We start from the raw sequence: 23,488 nt of genomic DNA, 5'->3' as shown, positions 1-23,488 counted from the left end.
TGTCCAGTTGCAGGAGCGGCATTTAATAAGTGTACTGCATCTAAGCATAGAGATGAGGAATGTGTGTATAGCCTCCTACATGAGAAATGGCCGAAGGTGATAATGGACAAGCATAGGGGAAATACTTTTCAGCAGATAATGGTGATGCAGTGGGACGGATTGAAGATGCATTCCACAAGTCATAGAGACTATTGGCTGTGCTGGAGCTGTTCGTGTTTCTGAAATGACTGTTCAATCGACACTGCAGGAGACGACTTCACACATCCACAGCCATCCCTTTTTACCGAGTGTGTGTGTGTCTTGCTGTTGGCGACTGGATTCGCTACAGACATCTCCTGCTGCATTGCTCAACAACCATCCTGCAGCCCTGGCGCTCGAAATTAAAATAAACGGTGTTTTCTTTACTTCTCGAAAACATCGTCCTGTTTCAATGACCAAAGAGATCACTTTGGCGTAGCTGCTGAGTAACGTGTACACTGATACATAGTAATAAGGGGTAGCGTAGCAAACCATCACTGAAGTATTAGGAAAGCTAATATACGCTACCACAACTGGTGGAAAATGCTTCACTGTTTTTATTACACATCGAAATTGTCCAGAACCATGTAGCCATAGGGGTGTGTGTGTTTATTCTCTACAATCATTTCTCTCTTACCGGAACCTTATTGACTGTGACTCCAGACACTGGAATAATACTCCAGAATTGAAAGCAAAGTTGATTTATGTAAAATGTTTCAAATTCCATCTGTCTGGTGCTCCATCATGCAGAAACCACACGTTTCCTCTTAACCATCTGTTATACCACCACAAACTCTCATGTCTACTGTACACCAGTAGGGGGTGCTAACCTCCTTGACATGCAAGCTGATAGAGGGATCTTGTGCGCTTGGATGGGTGCTGTGAGTAAGACTGGTGCAGAGCAGTCTTTGCTGAACAGCAGTGACAGGCTCAGCTTGCTCTGTTCCTTCACGAGACATGGGAGATAGCACGTAAATTGTCCTCCTACTTTGTGAGTTGCAAATGAAATTGGCAACCATATTGCAAGGAGGATTGGCCAAGGACAATGGGAAGATCTTTCAGTCTCCAATTTTTTCCTGTGAATGCGGGAATACTCCGTGACTCCCATCGTCATAGGGAGAGCTGGCCAGTCGTAAACATAAATTCCGCACTATGAGAGATGTGCTAGAAATATGTAGATAACCAACCTGCATCGGTATAGGATGCTGTCTGGTATACTTTGATGTATATGACTGAATGGAGTACAGCACAGTCATCTATCTGCATTCACAGTCCAGTACATGGTATTCCCAAAGTAGTGGAAGGGTGTTTTAGCAATGATACAGAAACTGGAAGCATTCTTCTGTGTATTACATGGCACTGAAATTATGGAAAAACTGGTAAAGTTGCTGAAACTGATCTCTCTATCAGGTACATTGCTTATTACTCTACATCATCCCATACCGATGGTGTCTTTTTCATCTCATCTCTCCATTGGTATGCTGTTGATTACCACATAATGATTCACTGACACCAGTTGTTTGAGATGGAAAGAGCCTTGGCAGAACAATGGAAATCTGCTACTTGTCACTGATGAACATGGGATTATATGTAGAGGTCATCACCTTCAGACAGCTGTTTGGAGATGTTCCTCAATTCTGCGGTCTCATCCTATTTCCATATGCTGCGATAACCACCTCATTTTTTTTTTCACCAATAAGATAGCAGTACCTTATTTTATTTGTACTACCCCGCACATGTTGCGAACAGCACCTTCCAGGGATGGTCAATACTGGAACAGTGATCATGAACATGTCTAATATGAGGATAAAGTGCTCTTGGCCTCTTAGAGGCGGAACACCTGTATACCTGTTAACTGTCACTGTAATCATGAGTCATCTATTGCAAGTAGATATGGTCTCCTTTCCTGCACTGGTGACAAAACTTTACACACACACATGTAAGTCCATGAAGGCAAGCTATGCAAAAATTATGTTTGACCTCATCACATTGACGGTATTTGTTTTTTGGAATGTCGGAAGAGAGACATGGTAAAATGTTTTGGGGTGATGTCAGGAATCTATTATAAGGAGAATTATGACAGGTTAAGGTTTGGATGCAGATAGTTCGTAGGTTTTTCCCCACTCTGGATATTACAAAATAACATAATATATCAGTGTACAGATGCTGATCTGTACCGGTATTTCGTACATCTGAAATGAATGTAGTGCCCTCCTGTATGACAATTTGTAATTTGATCACGTGGAATGCTCTCAAAATATACCGATTTTGCTCATAAAACAAATAGATATCGAATGTATTTATTCACATGGAGGCATGACTGTTTTTATTATTATCGTCATGATTGTATGTTTAAAAATACCTATTACCACAAATCGTGTATTAATTCATACTTCATAATCTCCAATTATGGAGTAACCACCACTTGAATTATACCTCCTTGTGGAAGCTACAAATGATAGTGTTTTTACCGACATGTGAGTAGTTTGGGTCAAAAGAGGTTGTTCTTTGACGAGATAATGATTATGAAAGTACAAGACAAGAATCTGCTGCTATTACGAACGATAGTCTGCTGGGTGTGGTCTTCTTCTTCTTCAAGTATGGATGACACAGACTTCTACACACAGGTCGGTAGAGGTGAGTTATGGAGCAAAAATGTCAGATGTCAGCACAAAAATGGTATTTGTTTTCGCTGTATCGGTGGAATCTTACAGGTCTCTCTGCTAGGTAACGTTATGAGATTCTATTACAGTGCATGCTCTCATGACACGTCTTTTCCTACGTTTTGTAAAGCTGGCGCAATATAGCAGTGCAAAGGTAAAATGGTGCCTGCCATAGTGCACAAACTAACAGCGTCCTCTTGAATTATAGCTTCTTGTTGCCGAAAGTAAAATGACTGTGTTTTTTTATGACATGTGAACAAACAGCTTGAAAGGCTGTATCGCGATTTTAGGCGCTCGTTGGACCAATCTTTACTTCAGTTTCCCATCCGAGATTCGTACATCAAAAACGTTTTGCATCAATCCGGATGCCAAAACTCCTGAAGATAGACGTTGGCTGTGGATATTGTACCACAGACACAGTCCCTTTGACTATTCAGATATATCACTAAACCCGTCCAAAGATGCAAACAACCATGCATGAGCAGCGCCTATTAGACGGAGGGGGTCCGACAACCGATCAGTTCCAGTCATTCCACCAGGAAGGGGGTACACGGCTAGTCTTGTCTGTAGTTCAACCATGCCTAGACGGTCAATACTGCGGTTCGTCCGTGTCCGCATTGGTACTGTGTGCCAGGAAGGGCTCTCAGCAAGGGAAGTGTCCAGGCGTCTCTGAGTGAACCAAAGCGATGTTGTTCGGTCATGGAGGAGATACAGAGAGACAGAAACTGTCGAAGACATGCCTCGCTCAGGCCACCCAAGGGCTACTACTGCAGTGGATGACCACTACCGACGGATTATGGCTCGGAGGAACCCTGACAGCAAAGCCACCATATTGAATAATGCTTTTCGTGCAACCAAAGGACGTCGTGTTACGACTCAAACTGTGCGCATTAGGCTACATGATGCGCAACTTCACTCGCGACGTGCTCGCGACACCATGCAGCACGGTACAAATGGGCCGAACAACATGCTGAATGCACCGCTCGGGATTGGCATCACGTTCTCTTCACCGAGGAGTTTCGCATTTGCCTTCAGCCAGACGATCGTCGGAGACGTGTTTGGAAGCAACCCAGTCAGGCTGAACGCCTTAGACATACTGTCCAGCGAGTGTAGCAAGGTTAGGTTCCCTGCTGTTTTAGGGTGGCATTGTGCGGGGCCGACGTAAGCCGCTGGTGGTCATTGAAGGCGCCATAATGGTTGTACGATACGTGAATACCATCCTCCGAACGATAGTCATACCATATCGGCAGCATATTGGCGAGGCACTCGTCTTCATTACAATTACAGGAATTAAGGGCACTTTAATAACACCAGTTTTTATGCTTAAATGAACCTGATTCACGTTTCCGTCCGCAACAAGGTAATCAAAATCACTCAGAACCCCAGCGCACGGGTCAAATCATAGAAGTCGTTTCTGCCAACGCACCGGATATGATCCGCTTAGAAGACATCGGGGATTTACTGTTACATGAAACTGAACAGCCTCCGAAACATTTTTACCATCCTGTTACTACCATTCAAGTTGCCTAACATTTATTAAAAGTAGTTTTGGATTCTGGTTCTTCGGTTACTGTCATGAGTGATGCAGCTTTCAACCGTTGAAATTCTGATGATTCGTGTCCAATGCTACCCCTCAGCAAAATTAAAATTAATGGCACTGTACCAGGCAAAAGCAATGAAGTCAAATCTCAAACTCATTCACAGTTTTCTACTCAAGGTCACACATTTTTCGCACAACTTTCTTATCGCTCCGTTATTAACAACTGAAGTCATTCTGGGCATCGATTTCTTAAACAGACGTAAAGTAGTGCTGAATTTTAACAACTCTTGTATTACGTTACAAAACGACCACAATATGATATCTTTAAATTTTTATTAGAGCCTTTCTAGCGAGGAACAAGACATCAACCTGCCTGCATTTTCTTTCTTCAAATAGAAATATTGGCTGGTACACCACCCAATTTAATTCAGCTGACTTGTACTATGACCATAACGATGACGACACTGTGATTGACATTTTCCACACGAGTCGGAACAAAACTGATAACTGCAAAGCCTCCTCTGATTTCCAGAAACGGCAGTTACAGGAAGTTTTACAGACTCATGCTCACTTTTTTTTTATAATTAACCTGGCAGTATTAATGATTTTCTTTGTGGATTTCAAGTTCAGTTTTGTTGGACGACACTACACCATTCCTTTTGACTATCGTCTGAAAGTTAAAGAAGAAATTAATTACATGCTTCAGCAAGGTATTATAGAGCTGGTAGCCAGTCTTATAACAGTCTGCTTCATATGATGCAGAAGAAAGATGGTTTACTGAGGCCATTTCTCGATTCGAGACAAATTAACAACATTAGTTTGTCTCATAAAGGAAAAAGCTTGTTCAGCAAATCCTTTCATTGCTATAATGGACCATAAAGAATTCATCGTATTTGTCATCCGAATGCTTTGTAAGTGGAAAGTTTGAGAACCACAAGTAGTATGGGTGTACACCATACTACGAATGTCAAAGAATTTCACGAATAGGACACACTCACACAATTTTACAGACAACTTACCTACACTGAGAATTTCGTTTACTATCGGATTGGTATGACCACAACCTACTGTGTCATTTATTGTTTTATAATGTTCGATTTTCCTTGATTTTGTGACTTGTCAAGGAGTTCTATGAATAGGACACATACGCAGCTTTATGGACAACACACTTACACTGTGATCTTGATTACTACCGGACTGATATCACTACAGCCTATTTGTTTTTTCTTATATCATAACTTTGGACTTCCATTTATATTTGGATTTATTTTGCTGTTACTCAGGAGAATTTCCTACCATTTATCTGGTGCTATCTACAGCCTTTTGCTTTCATACATTTTCTGTCTACTCTCACAAGGAATATTTTCTCAGAGCTACAATTTCTTTTTCTCAGAGTCTATTGTCATTGCTAGTGTCTTGTGTACAGTACTGGATGTTTTATATTTATGGCTATGGAGTGTTTTTCGTGTGGGAGATAACTGATGTAGAAACAACATGGAATTTTATTTTGGTGTATTCTAGATGAGTTGTATATGAAGTTTATTGTATATTTGTAGGTTTGATGATGAAGATTACTGATGATATTTAATGAGGTATATGGTTATGTTTTCTTGCCTACAGGTTTAGTATTTCGATTTGCTTCTTATACAAGTTTATTCGTTATTTTGGCCAAACTTTTCTTGTTGCACCATAGACTGACGCACAACAAATGATAGACTTTAATTTATTTCTTTCGACAAGTACAATAGGCCCAGTGCACTTGCAGACTTTCCTTTTATTCTTCACGTCGAATTTGTTCCCGTAGTTAGTGGAGCTCCTATTTTTCCCTTGTGTGCTTATTCTGCAGAGATAGTAAGCCTAGATATTAGTATAAATATTTTTATGTTAACGTAGAGATGTTCTTGCAATCATATGGGAGGTGTCTTGTCATAAAGCAACTATGTTTGCACACTTGTTTGAATTTATACAACTGTTTTGTAGAACTGTGTTACTCATGTTACTATACGAGACATACTTTGCTCTTGACAACTATTTCTCACATGCCACCACTATAACTTTGTATGCAACGATTCAGGTCATACTGCAACTAAGTTTGCACATTACACTGAATGAAATTGGATATTCGCATGCCATTTGTGTGTACTATGACATATTGCACTTATATGTATACTCTTTTCTTGCTGATATTGTTACCCTGATTACTTTCTTAGTTTTAAGCCATTTTGTTAGTGTTAAGATGTACTGTATTCTGGCATTTTTTGCTCTTTAAGATAATATATTTCTCATTTTGTTTCTCGATATAACAAGTATGCTTTTTTCACCACTGTATTTCATTGCCTAGACATACCCTCTTATTTCATATAAAGTGCTGTACTTTAATTCACTTTCCACAAGTATTGAAATATTTTCATTGGGAGCAGCTGTTAGCTCTCACATTTTGTTTGATCAGAGACTGTAGACTCTCATACTCTGGCTTGTGATGAGCCTGTACTGCACTTAATGTTATACATACTGTGGATGTTTTCATGGAGACATGTTTGTAATGAGTGGTTAGATTCTCAGTGTGAACGGACTATTTTTTTAGCACATTCTGAGATTGTTACCTTTATACTGCCAGTATCAAATTTTTCTGATGAATGTGACAGTGCCAGTACGACTGCAAGATTGTCCTGCACTGGTCAATTACACCAAACATTTCTGATGACTGTGTTAGTAGGACTGCAAGATTGACTTGCACTGCTCAGTTATACTAAATATTTCTGAAGACAGTGCCAGTAGGTCTGCAAGATTGTTTCACTGTGCTTTTCTAATAACATATATACCCTCATTGTCTGTGTGACTACAAGGTTTTCCTCATTGTGTCATATACTTCGACTATGCACTTACGGTTGCCAGTTAATTACAAGTTCTACTGCTCAGAGGACACTTTTGTGCCACTTGGTTCACGCGCGAGTTGCGAGCCAGGGTTGAACACTGCTATGTGCAATACATATAAGTATTCTATGCTTCTATTTTTCTGTCTGTAATAAGAGTCTACACATGTAATGCAGTGTGCACTACTGTGCGTGTACCCTAATATTTAGCAAATACTGTACTTGTAACAATATGTTTATCTCGAGCAGTGATTTGTACTTTTTTCCGTTATGCAACTGTTTATGTCCAACAATAATTTGTTTTTGTTTTCAGTTATGTAAATTTTTATTGTTCTTGTGTATTAATAATCGCTTCAGTTGTATTTTGGTCCTTTATTACCACATCTTCAGGTGACATCTATATAACAATAAATCCAGAAGGAATAACAATCCTGACACATACATTGGTATGGTAAATTGTTTTAAGATTTTTAAAAATATATATATTAAAATCTTTTACAAGAGAATATGAAAATTTCATTGCTCACATGATTAAAACATTAGATCAGAAAAGCTGGGAATCTTATTTTCTAACATTCGTTGTCTGTCAAATACAAAACACCGCTAAAAGACGGTATGTTATGGATTAAAAACTACTAAATTCCAGTATAGTTGAAGGGTCCAAAACAAATCGTATCACAGTGATCTATTTGTAAGAAGTAAACAAATTTAAGACCTGATTTTGGGCCAGAACGAAAAACCAAGAAGTGGTTGCCTCACAGTGGACGGATGCTCTTCCTAGACAAAATCGTCAAGTAAGTAGTTAATGGCGGAAAAATAGAATCTGAGAAACGCACTTACCCCTTCGCCAGTCTATATGGAACCGCGTACAGGGGACGCGGCCGCGTGCGCTGTCGTACTGACGGCAAGGAAGTAAATATCTTGCCTGCAGACGCCTCGCGCATGCGCTGATGAAGCGTGGGCTCGACCGAATTATTGGTGGTCTTTTGGGGATTACGCGAATAGTGAATGAAAAGAAGGAATAGTGGGATACAACGTACAGAAACTTTTTTAACCACCTGTAGAATATCAATATAAGTTTCTGTAAAAGTAATTCATCTTCCATTAAAACCACTTTCGTTTTTTATGGATGAGATACTACAAACTTTATTATTAGGGTAAGCCGAAGTGTCAGACCACCTATGCATATCGTTTTTAATGACCTCATAGATATCTGCAGTGGATACATAATATATTAAGATATCCAGATCTATGCAATACATTGTATTAGTTTTTGGCCCAAATCTCATCAACATACAGCAATAACGAAAATCTACACTCATCACCTTTAAATTATCTAAAATAGCCATTACTACAGCTATAGGTTTATGAGATACAATGTTAAGTCTACTTAACTCAGTTACAGCCAAATTTTCAATGAGTACAACTTCGCACCTGAAATTCGGTTTTGCATTCAGACCAGCAGCTTCATATCTACTTTCCCAGTTCATTAATAGCTGCACACTACTCATTTATCGCACACTCTGCATAGTTTTGACACAAAGTGTGAGTATGAGAATTTTTTTTCAGAATCTTTCTTTGCAATATTGGCATTAATATTGACATTTCGATTTCATCCAGGGAGGTTGACAGGGGGCAATATCCGGCGAATTTGGCATAGAATAGGAGCATTCATCCGACACTGCTTTAAATTCTACTGTGAATGACTTTCCTCATTGCATAATGTGGAAATGAGCTTCTTAATAACTTCTCGCTTGTTAATGTTAGATGGTGGTGCTTTTTCCTCTGGGCAAATGGAAGATCATAGTGAAGTTCGTGCAAATTTCCTGGATATACGAGGTCCACCTCTAAAATACACCCAATATCTGAATCATTAGATATGTACGTTATGTCAAAAAACATCCATGAAAAATCAAAGAGTAATGGGTACTACAACGTGGCCCAGCTGCACAGACAATTAACATCAAAGTATATAAGACTCATCCCTATTTTCATCATCATCTCGAAGATATCATCTATGCACTGAATTTTTCTGTCGCTTGAGTAGCTCACGGCAAAATGTAGTGAATGTTGTATGTTTTACCATTTTTGCCGCAATCGCAGAAACATGACCTGAATTTATTTTAGTCATGTCTTCTTGTCATTCGCATTGGTTCATGATTTTAAAATGAGAACTGTAATTAGAGAGTTTGTAAACACGACAGGCACTGTAAAATTAGGTCTATAATTTATATTACATTTGTCGTGTAGAGCTCCACAATATCTTTTAAATTGCAATGATATCTGTGTTCGCATCATTATGCTTGCAGCATTCATTGCAGATGTGGGAAAGTTCTGCTGTTTGAAAGGGCTCCAGTTCTTCCGCAGTAATGACCATGCAACAACTAATTATTTTTTTTTTTTTTTTTTTTTTTTTTTTTTTTGCTCACTGTAATCTCATATCTCATACAGCTGTTTGCTAAACCATTCCATGCAATGTGCTCCTCGATACAGCTGAAACTCTGAATAACAGTGCACACAGAATGTAATACTATATAGTTTGAGCACGTGAATTTCGTTACAAGAATCAACCTGTAACAACCAACAACAGCTTTAACCGTTTATTGCCGGCTGGAGTGGCCGTGCGGTTCTAGGCGCTACAGTCCAGAGCCGCGAGACCGCTACGGTCGCAGGTTCGAATCCTGCCTCAGGCATGGATGTGTGTGATGTCCTTAGGTTAGTTAGGTTTAAGTAGTTCTAAGTTCTAGGGGACTTATGACCTCAGAAGTTGAGTCCCATAGTGCTCAGAGCCATTTGAACCATTTTTGAACTGTTTATTACACAATTCGATTTTTATATGCTATTTCTCCACTTCGGTCATGACACTTCTGACTGCTTTTAATTTTGAGAAATCAACTAAATATGCAGCCAATTTCTCTTTCGAATGGATGTAGCATCCGTAATGCTCACATACATCAGTTGAGTACTGATAAGCTGTAGTGCTACTACGTGCTCCTCTCGAACACAATGGTAAGTGTCTTCTCTCTTTGCAGCAGATTGTAATAATGGATTCACGTGTTTCTTACCTTTATGATGTAGTGGGAATAGAATAGAACTACTTGAAACTCTTTACCGTTGTATTCTTCTGCCCCTTCTATAAGCATCCACTCGTTCTAAGAGTACAGAATGCCGTAAACATTAAGAGACACACTTACAATGTTTTTCTCAGATATTTCCATGTGATTCTGTTCAGTAGGGAATCAAATGTTTGCAAAGTTTAATGCATCTGAATACCGCATACAACAAAACACACGGCCCACATTACCATTTGCTGGATACACAGCAGCTATAATTAACCACTGAAGCAATAATCATCGTCCTCTGCGTCAAAATTTATCACAGCCTGTTTGTTCACAGTCCCATTTGGTAATTTTCTGCACATTTCTTTATTTACATGCACGTTATGCAAAGTTTCATGATTTCTTTTAATGTCAAAAACGAATCATAAACTTGAAAAGTTTCCAGTTTTTTGAAAAGTCCGTCTATAACATCGGTTGAATACAATTCACTGATGTCATCAGACAGCGACAGAGATGTGTTCCTGGTGTTCATTTACATTTCCCTAATCTCACCTGACTCGGGAAGCAGACGTTTATGGACAAGTGAGACATTCATATTAAGTGGTCGCTTCAGCTCATGGGAACTGCTGGAGAGAACCAACAAACAAGTCACAAGAAACTGTTTGAGGTACTGAAACCAATCATGATGGGCTACTATACCAATACGCATTCGATTTTTAAATTTTGAATCCGCAAACCTATTCCAGACTATGATCATTGGTTTTAATAAGCTCTGTAGACGGCTCACCCATTATTTATAATGCAGTAGAGCACAACTTAGGCTGCTGAATTTGCTGTAGAATCCCCTCCTCAAAAAAATAACAATTGAAGCTGCTGGTAGTAAGTTCCTTAGTACTGACATACTTTGGGAATATTTTATTTTCTACTGAACTGAGTCACAAGGGAATATTTGAGAAAAGTAAATGTATCTGTTAAAGTGTACGGTATTCAGTTGGGGGGTATAGGCGGGACAGAAGAATACAAAGGAAAAGAGTTTCAAGTGATTCCATTGTATGTCCCTGAACATTATAAAGATAAGAAACATGTGAATCTATTAATGCTACATTTTACAAACAAAGAAACTTACTATTTCTCTTCCGGAGTAGCACGTAGTACTCCTACTTCTTATCAGCATTCAACTGAAGTATGTGAACATTGCGGGTGTTGCGTTCTCATTCAAAAGAGAATCTGGCTGCACATTTAGTTGATTGTTCACAGTTCGAAACAGTCAGAAGTGTCATGACCAAAGTGGATAAGCAGCGTAAAAAATTCGAATTGTGTAACAAACAGTTATCGTTTCTCGTATATGCAGACTTCATATGCTTGCTGCAAAATGATTTTAGAAACGAAATTCATGTCCCCAAACTGTACAGTATTGCAATCTGTGTGCACTGCAATTATAGTGACGAATGTTCAGAGTTTCGGCTGCACCGAGGTGCAGAGTGCATGGAATTGTTTAGCAAACGGCTGTATCAGACTTCAATTATCACAAAAATTTACTAGTTGCGAAACAAGCAGATGATTATTACCGTAGAAGAGGAACAGACCCCTCAAACAGCAGTATTTTGCCACATCTGTAAGGAATGCTGCGGGCAGAATGGTGTGAACATGGAGGTCACTGTTGAGGTGTCATATATTTAAATTATAGACATATTTTTACAGAGGCTATTGTCTTTCACAGTCTCTTGTATTACAACGCGCATTTATAAACATGAACCTGTGCAAATGAGTGGACGACAAGACTAAAATAAATCCAGGCCATGTTTCTGTGATTGTGGAAAACATGGAATAATATAAATCTCTTGCAGGTGATGACTGCAAAGTGGGATAAAATTTAAGTTTATAGATTCTTTCTGGTATAATCCCCACATAAATGCCTCTCATGTTTAAAATAACAAGAGAGGGTCTCCTCAGAAGCAACCTGTTTCATTTGATAACTGACTTATTGTTGAAAGTAACTTATCTTCGACTGAACCTTTCAAAAGTGGGCTGACCAGTGAAACAAAAAGAACTGGATCACCAAAGATCGCGCAAAGTGTGGAGTTTATTAGAATACACGGCATTAAGAGATTACTCTGTCTTGTATCAGAAAAGTGATGTCTTGTTTTTGGTCGATGTGTTTGGGCACTCCTGTCTTAAGACATACAAACAAGGGCTGGCCTATTATCTGATCTCACATGGCTTAGTAAGGGATGTATTGCTGAAAACTACTACAGTAAAACTGCAACTTGTTATGGACACAGAACGATTACAATTTGTTGAGAGTGGCGTCAGAGATGGAGCTGTTCATTGCTGACGTAGATATGCAGCTGCAAACATCAGGTTCATGGCTGACTTTGATGAAAACAAGGATAAGTCTTATATAATACCAGGGGTCTCTCCTAAGAGACGTTAGGGGCGTTTTTTTCTGGCGTTCCGGCGGATATTTGCAATTCCGTGTTTTCATTGTGTAACTGGAGTCAACCCAAAGAAATGACGCTCGACATATCTTCCATGCGACGCCTAATGTCGACGGAAAGTGTCATTTCTGTTTTCCATAACAAACAAAATTATTTTTAAACTGGAGTATTATTTTCACATTAGATAGAGCTGTCCCAGCTTAGTCTAGTGCTATATTTAGTTTATCGATATGTATTAACAGGGAGAGTAAAACTCGAAGAATGATCAGTATTCCAGCGGCGACAACACTGCCCTGGTCGGCGCTGGCTACTACTGCCGAGAACGTGGCGCTACTGAGTCGTTGCTGGATTTCTGTGTAATCTTCTCGTTTACTGTCTATGTTAAGATATATCGATAAAACCAGTGTCAGACTATACTAATCTGTGAGCGCTCCATCGAATGAGTGCATAAATTTCCAGTTTAAACATAATTTCGTTTATTCATTGATGTTAACAATCAGTTCAAATGGGTCATGGTGTAATACCTACACCTCTATGATTTTGTGTCTTTGGATAGTTTTGATGTAATGAGCATACCTGAATATTCAGACATTGGGTATTTTTAGAAGTAGATCTAATGTACCCTGGAAATTTATATGTACTTCGCTATGATCTACCATTATGCCCACAGAAAATTTTACCTCCATCTGCTTACCTTGATAAGAACATTTATAACATCGCATGCATAAAAAGTGAATTTAGTGGAAGATGAACTATCAGGAGAGATTATTATAGAATTCATATGACTCAGAGTAATAATGCACACTCTCGAAACAAGCACAACGTGTAACACAGAGAGCGAAAGGTCTGAAATGCCCATCAGAAAAAGAACTTAGCATTATTGACTATCGGAAATGTGTGTTAAATGATACTGAAAAATTGACTGTGCAGAATACAATCCGGTCAGTGGTGCACACATTTTCGATTATAAAGCTAGGCAAATTAACTCTATGGGCTAAAGATAATAAGTATTTCATACTTGACGATAAAGTCAGTACAGTTGAGTGGAGGCATTTTTGTATGTACAACAGCTGACTTAGCAATCATGTAATGTAATAGTAAAGTATGTGTTGTAGGTACATATAAAAGATCTGAACTGCGAATGTAAGCTAACCGTGACACACACACACAATGTAAACTGAGATTGTAATCAGTAGGTCGTAGTTGGAAACTAGGAATGAAAGGTAAATGTTGTAAATACAGAAAAGAAATTATAATCGCCGTCTTGTGTATGACAATGTATGTTCCACAGTGTATTGTATTAGAAATCTCAGTGTTTTTCTTGTGAATTATGCCTGTCATGCCTGTTTGATCTTCCATACCAGGCACACTACTTCATGCCGTTCTTGGATTTCGTAAATTATGTCACATGATACCATTCATAGTAAGGACTTGGCTTTGTGTTTCCAAGGAATAACGTTGAAAAGAGAGGAGGTGGCATAGCTTAAAGAGGAGTTGAAACTGTGATTAGCCCACTAATATATTGATTATGATTGGTCTTTTTCGTTTTATTGGATGGTAAAATACTATCTTCTGATTCGAGGAGGAGGATTGGAGGAGAGAGGAAAGGGGAGGGGAGAGGGGTGGTAGAAGGGATGACGAGGGGTGAGGGGAGTGCTGAGCGGAGTGGCCTGGTGAAGTTATGTGGTCAAGGTAAAAGGTCGTTGACAATGTCATGTCTTTACGCCTGCATATAGGCAACCAAAATATCAAATCTGTCCTAGAGTCACCATCTGTTCCTAGTTTGAACTGTAATTGTTACTGCTGGTTTGGTTAGGTTAGATTAGGAACTCTTGGCGCTGGTTAGGACTAAATTCTGATGAGAATAAATCTTTCGGTCAACCGTTCTCTTTAAGACAATGATCTATTGTATCAATATTATCACTGGTTTTGTAGTTTCAAGACATTAACTTCCACCTTCAGATGTGACAATACTCAACAAGTATCTTCGTTATAGTCTACAAACTTTAGTTAATTGGACACTATATGTAATGAGAAACGGTATGAAATATGTCAATATAATACGCATACATTTTGTCGCCACATGGAAAAAGAGACGCAAAGTAGCTGTCTTTGCCTTAGCTCCCTATTCGTAACAAATCCTGCTCATGTTACACAACTTTCAGGTACTGTTGATATTACTTTTATTCGTCTGACCAGCTTTATTTTTTTACCAATTCATTTCACTCAACGCCACAAGATGCACATTTGGCCTTTGTACTTCCGTTTACAGATTTCTGGCTTTCCAATCATATTCAGTCTTCTAATATGGCACCCTCAGATTCGTAGAATGTTACTCCACCGTTGGTTGGTTGGTTCGTTGGATTGTTGGTTTGGTTGTAGGTGTCTGAGTATGGGACGGGAGAGTAAGTCGTGGCGTGCCGTAACCTGTGGAATACAGTAGACCGAAATCTCTTTTGTAATGCTCAATCACAGTCGACCGCCACCTATACCTTCACTGCCTTGTCACGCTACTTTTACAGCCAAAACACTGCATACAGTATGTGCAACAGCATCAGAAGGGACTAATAAAAACAAGGACGCCACCGGGCTTCTAACCCGGAATTAAAAAAAGCAAAGTCAGCACAATACTCTAATTCGTTAAAATATTCACACTGCAAGTACAAAGACTAGGGACCCGTTCGAAACTTTCGCACTTTTATGGTTTTAAACACTGACATTATTTGGAATATGTGTAGGCGTTGGGATAAGGGTGAGTACGGGAATGGAGAGAGAAGATATTTTAAAATGAGCCGAACGACGTGAAATGATAATCATGTATTTATATACATTCTTATACGTGTAATATTCGTGCACGCATTGTTTTTCATTTCTTTGAGAACTACAAAATATTATTTACTTTAGTTACCCTTGAGAAGGTTACACAGAGTTGTCCGTGAGTAAAGACGGGATTTGGTAAATACAGTCACGCTATATGAATCGTCTGTCCCTGCGAAAAGGACAGGTTAAAACGCACTGTCCGCTTCTTGCTTGGTACATCACTAATGCTGCAATAATCTCTACCGGTATTTTTAATTGCACTTCGTACTTTATGCTGTAGAAGCAACACGTATGTGCACTATAGAAGCAGAAATTATAAATATATTTTTGTGTCAAAAATGTGTCCAGAAATGTGTTATACATTCGGGATGATTGTCCCAGCTTGTAGGACAGGCAGAGATATGGGACTGTCAGTAGGTCCACTAACCTATAACTTTAAATCGACAGACATTTTTAATTACATTAAACACGTTAGACCGTAAAATAGCAGTAGGTAAATCACAATTCGAGGCGACAACGACAAATAAGTTTGTCGTTTCGTGAAGTACATTCTTTTAAAAAACTCAACTTGTACGGCGGGCACAGATCGTAGGCTACCGCAGTGGTCACGAATATTATCTGTGACAATGCTATATACAAATTATCCAGTTAACAAGTACTTTTTAATAAATAAAATGGTATTTGTAATAAGATAATATGAAAAAGTAGTGTATTAATAAGTTAGCTTCGTAAAATATACGTATGAAGCTGCTTTGCCTATAGTAATTAAAGTCTTTTTTTATGTTAAAATTTTTAAAAAACAGATAGTTTTAGAGCAAATCGGTAGGCGAAGTCAGAAACCTGTTAAAAAACCTTTCTAACGATACCTCATTCATTCTTGTGCGATTAGTATGTATTAAGAAAATGTGATGCGGACTTGTGAAATAATATATATGATATGATTATTGATTTACTTTTAGGAAGCACTAGTTAATCCTTACACTAATTATTTTCACTATAACGGGTAGGACATGAACCGTTCGCGGATAGGGAAATCGAATGGCACTGGAGCAAGCAAACTGACACACAACGTATCAAAAAAATGGTTCAAATGGCTCTGAGCACTATGGGACTTAACATCTAAGGTCATCAGTCCCCTAGACTTAGAACTAATTAAACCTAACTAACATAAGGACATCACACACAGACATGCCCCAGGTAGGATTCGAACCTGCGATCGCAGCAGCAGCTCGGTTCCGGACTTAAGCGCCTAGAACCGCTCGGCTACAACGACCGGCCACAACGTATCACCGACATTTTGCAAGGCTCTTCTCAAATCTCTCTGCCAGCTCATGATTGTCAGAGGCCAAGTCTTCTGCATCTGTCGCTGAATATCCCCCAGCACCAGGTGTCTTTTTTTGGGTGGTTTCACCTCCAAACTAGCTCGCACGACGAATGTTTGTACCGGCCAATTGGAGGCCAGGACCTTCCTCCTCGTTAATTTAGCTTTTAATGTCATTTTGTAGCAACTGTGGCTTAAAAAACGTACTTAATCTTCCCATATGATTTGGTGAGCGACAGTCCCTCTTTGACCTATATGTCTTGAATGTATGAATTACATTGTATGTATAGTAAAAAGGACATACACAGTTCACGCAAATGTGGGCCTGCGAGTCATTGATCCAGTGATTTGTTCACTCCATTTTTCTGGCGGACTCAACTATTTTTTAGGCCTGCAAGCTGGATGGACCACTACCTCGTGCGCCTCAAGCAGTGGTCGAAGTCTTTTTAACCTGGTGCAAACGCTGTGTTGCATTCCTTTCTACCCTTCCAGGAAGAGCTCTTGTATCTCTCCAAACATCACCAAGCCTGACAGGCCGATTTTTTCCTCTGGCGTCCATCCTCAGGCCAATTTTCATAGCAACCACAACATCTGGCTGTCTCCTTATTTATTTGATCCATTCCATTATAAAATGTACAACATAGATTTCTCAGTTTCGAGTATGACAACTAGACTTAACATGTATTTAGAGTACCCCAACTAATAATACAGGGCACACATGAAATGTTGTTAACAGTGCTGTGCATAAACTTCGTAAAAGGTGAATAGCAATCTTCCTGCACCTCTGCTTCCAGGGCGGTGAGACTCTAGGAGCTGGACTGCGAGCACCACACTTCTCGTTCACATGCCGGTATGCTGTTATGGGACTGAGGCCTGCATGCACTGAATTGTTTGCTGTTGAAGGTATTCGCTCACGAGACGTCTTTTAGAATGTCGCCACTTATTTCAACAGCGAAAGGGAGTTGATAAGCTCCAGCAGTGTCACCAGAACAACTCTCTGCTTTCGCAGTTCTACATTTTGAAACATGAATATCTGTATATACAACAAACGATATATTACCTTATGCAGAGACACTTACCCTTCCAGATATAACCATTTCAGGGCTTTTGGTATGCGATTATGGGCTACGGCAAGTCGTCAAAATAACTTGCCAAGCAAAGTTCGCAGTCGTCCGTGACGAGAACTGTTCTCTCTTCCTTCATTGATCTGCAGTCCACAGTATATGTTGGCACGTCCACTGTAAATGCTCACTTACGTATCAGTGGACGGTGGACCTACATGCCTCTTCTCCCGAAGCACTCTAGTCCACAAGATCCAAGCTGAGGTGGGGGTCCATAACAGCAAGTTTCAGTCACCGTCATACATCACACAAGTTGTCCTACATTGCCTGAATCTTTTGGCTACAGAATCTGTCGTTCTTGATCCTATACGGTAGTCTGAGAACAAAAGGAGAAAGAACTTTTAACGGCCTGATTGCTTTGAGATCTGTTTCCCAGTCTACGAAAGGTCCACAATCTCATTTCTTTCAGTAACTGGTGACTCGACCCATATTTTTCCAAAATGGCCGTCCCAGCAGTTTTCCTTAGGCTCACAGAACAAAAGATTGTCCCTCTATCAAGACCTCAAGAAGTGCCGTGTGTCTGTCTCTTACGGTTTTACCACTTGATACAATTTTGACAACTTAAGCGTAAATTTCTCTGCTAATTCCATCAAAATAACATCTCATTTCGCCTCTTGAACCTAAGTAGGTCCTGTTCTACACCTTTCCACAATAGAAAAATATGGGTGTGATAACCTGAAACTACTGTTCCATAACCATCAACACCACTGGACTACATGAGCTTACTTAACAACCACAGATTGTACTGTCACTGGTAAAATTGGGCAAAGTTACTGCTGAATCAAATTCATTGGTATTAAATGAAACCAGTCAAAGGGAAACGAAATCAATGAAGATATGATGACATGAACTGATACATCAACAACCCGCTGGGAACGCTGGTCCTGCAATGTAACGAAAATGTCGTAACAAATGAAAATTCAAGTTAGACCGGGACTGTCATTCGGAATGCGAGCAGCTGTCTTAACCATTAAGCTATCTTAGCAAAACAAGCCTCCCTGCGCGAGACAGGTGGCGGCCCGGGTTCGAATACCGGTCTGGCACAAGCTTTCATCTGACACGGCATAATGATCACAAAGCTACTGTTGCAACATCAAATATATACCAAACACTATTCATTTTTCTGAATTTATTGTTGTTTTTGTAATATTTCGATTGTGTAATCGGCTCAGAAGACTGTGCCGCTCATTGTTATTAGCAATGAAGTATAGTGTTACTCAGAAAGATGGATCCAGATTAATTAATTTTTACTTCATGAAATATAACTTGGACTTGAATATTCTACACATCGTTTGGAAGAAAAACAGGTAAAGTTTCTATTCTCATAGTTAGAGTGCTGATAGTTAAGTAAATGTCCGCTACAGCGTTCGTACCAATAGATAGCCTCTTTGCATCGGTTGTGAGTAAGAGGGATAACACGTAGCATAAAGTTTCCTGCTTTCTTAAGCTCGGAGGAAGTGAGTCAGAAATTTCAGAACAGAGGGACTCTCGCCTGTAATTCGGCACTGAACTCCGAAGATCGAAAAGCATAAACTGTTGGTTTAAGCAATTTCAACGAACAGTTTATCCCTGCAAATGCTATCCGTGTGTGTCGTATAACGCGGAGGCGGCACGATTTTTAAGTTTTGTTTGTCATCCATGTAAGTCAAGCAACAGAGCTAGTAAAGAGTTGGCAATACCTCAGCAACTGCATGCTTAATTTTGAGATGCATCGCCGTATCACTTTAAGCTTGGGCCGGGTCTTGGTGAAAATGACAAAAGTATACTGAATTTTGAGTCGCTGTGGTTTACTTTAAATACTTCTACTTTAAATAAATTCCGGGATACCATTATGCTGCTGTTATAGATATGAAAAGTTTCTTCCACACTTTATTATTAACGACGAAGTGATGTTTCATGATAGTGAAAAGGTGTATAGACACATGTAAAAAGAATTGCAACAAGAGAGAGACTCAGCGAAGCGTAACTTATTTTGTGAGACATTCCTTTTTGAACTCTTACAGGAATAATTTACCTGGAACAATGACTTTTTCCTCAACTTACCGAACGCTGACAAGACATTAGCCTTCAAGACGATCTAGTTCTGTGCCACTGACACTTTGATGGCAGAGCATTTTTAATTACTACCTTCCTCAATGACGGTTTTTGCAATATTCCCCCTTGGTAGTAAACCTTTGTAAATATTTTTTCAGTCTAGCCGAGAGTCCATAGAAAGTGCTTTAGGCGAAGTACAGTACAACTACTCGAGACTGCAAAATTTAAGTTAACTCTCTCGTCAGTCAACTCTGTGAATCGACACGTATAACTCTTGCCTACTTGTTCTGTGCCTTTCTCTTGCCGACTTAATCCCTTGAAGCATCTCCTGTAGCACGCTACATTTGTCTGGAGACGCAAATAGTGTACTTAGGTCGTTAGAAATGAACATGCAGGTAGCTAATCTACCTTAAATAAATTCCAGGATGCCATTATGATGCTGTTACTGATAAACAAGGTAATCACAATCACGATTTTAGACACAAATGACTTCAAAATTACAGAAAAGTGAGAGCATGGTTTGCACAGAGATCATATGTGGATGGTATCCTAATGCTGCACGCATCATAAATCTTTAGTACAGTTCGTATAACTTTGTGCTTTCCAGGCAGAATAATAATTGTCATTTGTTTCCTGGTATAAGTAGTTTACTGCATAGTAGCACCGTATTGGCAAAGCTCTAATACGACTTAAGCTCTTCCTAGCGTTTATTATGTTCAAAGCGACTTTTAAAATTAATATTTTGTAAAGAGAATGCCTTAGTTTCGAGCCTAAATGTTGGTGAACACCGTCAATCAAAAACAACGGGTAAGATCCATTATAACGTCACGTATTTCGTTTTAGCTGCAGAGATCTCTCGATGTCACAGCCTTATGACTTTCTATGGGCTTTTGTAAAAAAAAAAAAAAGGCAAGGTACGTTCCACCCCTAGCAATGCCTGTGGCAAAAACTGTACTACAGGTACGGGGAACTCAAATCAATAAAGGAAAATCAGGGTTTAACGTCCCGTCGACATCCAGGTCATCAGGGATGGAGCACAAGCTCGGACTGTTTCGAGGATGAGGAAGGAAATCGGCACTGCCCTTGAGTGAGGGAACGTTACTGATAACCACTTTTTATTTCGTGAAGAACATTAATTAAATCACATTTCCAACTTTTTGAATAATCTTCTATTTATTTCAGTCTTGAGAATGGTGTCATTGACGTATTACCGATAATACGCATTTTTGCGCGAACAAGCACGCATATTAAGCGCCGTGTTGTCTTCAGACAGGGCAAAAATTCCCGACAGGTCGCTGGGGACACGTTCCAGCCGTGGGAGGACGGAGGCGGCGACCTAAGGCGCGCCGGTGTCACCTCCTGGCGGCGGGCGGCGGATTTAATTCGGGGCGACGCGGCGCGGCGTCTGGCTCGGCAGTAGCGCGGAGCTCGCCGTGTCGTCTGACAGCTGTCGCGGCGCGCACAATTAGAGAGCGCGACGTGCCGTCGACGTGCTCGTCACCCGTCACGTCAGCCGCCGAGCCGAGCCGGCCCGCGCCACGGCGCGACACCGCCAACTGCGCAGCGTCTGCTGTGACTGCATTGACACGTTGTCTGCAGAGCCAGAGGCGCGGGACCGACGTAAAACTAGGACGCGTATTGCGCTTCTCCAAGCACAAGGAAACGGTCCGCACGACGTTAGCATAGCGTGATACAGTCAGACGGGAAGTTTAAATAAAAAGAAGCGAACAAACGAAATTTAAAGATTTTTTTTTTCTTTTTTTTTTTTTTTTTTTGTCATGGATCTAGCGTACATCTATAGATATTATGTCTAGCACTTTATCTAAAATTTATTAGTTTTTAAATACGGCGTCACTTAGATGGCGTCCTTGGTTTCGCACACATTGTCAGAGTCTGAGAGAGAATCTGCCCATGATGTCGCGTAACATCTCCAACGAAATGCTGTTTGAAACTTCCTGGCAGTTTAAAACTGTGTACCCGACCGAGACTCGAACTCGGGACTTTGCCTTTCGCGGGCAAGTGCTCTACCATCTGAGCTACCGAAGCACGACTCACGGCCGCTCCTCACAGCTTTACTTCTGCCAGTATCTCGTCTCCTACCTTCCCAACTTTACAGAAGCTCTCCTGCTGTGAGGACCGGGCGTCAGTCATGCTTTGGTAGCTCAGATGGTAGACCACTTGCCCGCGAAAGGCAAAAGTCCCGAGTTCGAGTCTCGGTCGGGCACACAGTTTTAATCTGCCAGGAAGTTTCATATCAGCGCACACTCCGCTGCAGAGTGAAAATCTCATTCTGGAAACATCCCCCAGGCTGTGGCTAAGCCATGTGTCCGCCGTATCCTTTCTTTTAGCAGTGCTAGTTCTGCAAGGTTTTTCAGGAGGGCTTCTGTAAAGTTGGGAAGTTATGAGACGAGATACTGGCAGAACTAAAACTGTGAGGGCCGGGCGTGAGTCATGCTTCGGTAGCTCAGACGGTAGAGCACTTGCCCGCGAAAGTCAAAGTGCCGAGTTCGAGTATCGGTCGGGACACAGTTTAAATGTTCCAGGAAGTTTCATATCAGCGCACACTCCGCTGCAGAGTGAAAATCTCATTCTGGAAACATTTCCCAGGCTGTGGCTAAGCCATGTCTCCGCAGTATCCTTTGTGAGCGTGGGGTTGATCTGCGATTCTGTTATTCTGTGCAACGGATTAATCTGAGATGTACCCTCTACCCTGTGGCTCCTGCAAGATGCAATTTCCACCCCCACATTACTACAAAAGTCAGACAGATGCTCCTAACGTTCTAAAGAGAAATGCCTGAAAAACTTTCAACGATAAATATCTTCTGAAGTCGTCTGCTGTAGGGAAATGACACAAAAATTCACAATATTTCTTACGTAACTTGTGGGATATTTAGGTACTGGAATAGTGCTAGTTAGTGTAAGAAAACATGAAACTAATGAAAGTTATTATTTATTTTGCAAAAATTCTGAGAAATCACAATGGCACTTTTAGTTATGAATTGAACAAGTTATATCCTGGTTCTTTTTGGATTCGCTAATGAAATTTCTATACAAAGTTCAAGATTGTTGTTAAGTTGGCAGAATCGCTGAGAGGTGCGCCTACTCAACTTGAATAATTATCCTTTAGAATGTTGCTAGGTACGGTCGAGGTTATTGCATGTGAAATACAGTGAAGTGTACTGTTGTGGAGGAAATATGGGGCTCGCAATAGCTGTAGCGCACAATACCCGTAAGCTGCGATAACTGCTGTCTGCGCCACTCGCTGCTGGCAAATAAGATAACTCGTGGTCTATCTGGATTGACCTTCGCCAATCAAACTCTCCCTACGCCTTGATGAAGTCAAGGATTCCTATTCGCCCCTAAGCTAACTATTGGCGTGGTACACCGGTCAGATAATCAGTCCACCGCGATGCCACTCAAAATTCGCTCGCAGGCTTTTAACTATATCTCTGTCCATTCACACCGCACAATAAGTGTGTCAGCTAACACAGTGAACAACGCTTAATTGTAAGGACTCAATATAGAGAGTCGCACTTCGATTCGCTCTCGACAGGGGTGCTCTCCCAGTGAAGTACTGAGGAGAGACTTGTTCCTCACTCCA

Source organism: Schistocerca serialis, chromosome 5 (assembly GCF_023864345.2).
Source record: "Schistocerca serialis cubense isolate TAMUIC-IGC-003099 chromosome 5, iqSchSeri2.2, whole genome shotgun sequence".
NCBI classification, from domain to species: Eukaryota; Metazoa; Arthropoda; class Insecta; order Orthoptera; family Acrididae; genus Schistocerca; species Schistocerca serialis.
Note: the sequence above shows the minus strand (reverse complement) of the source record.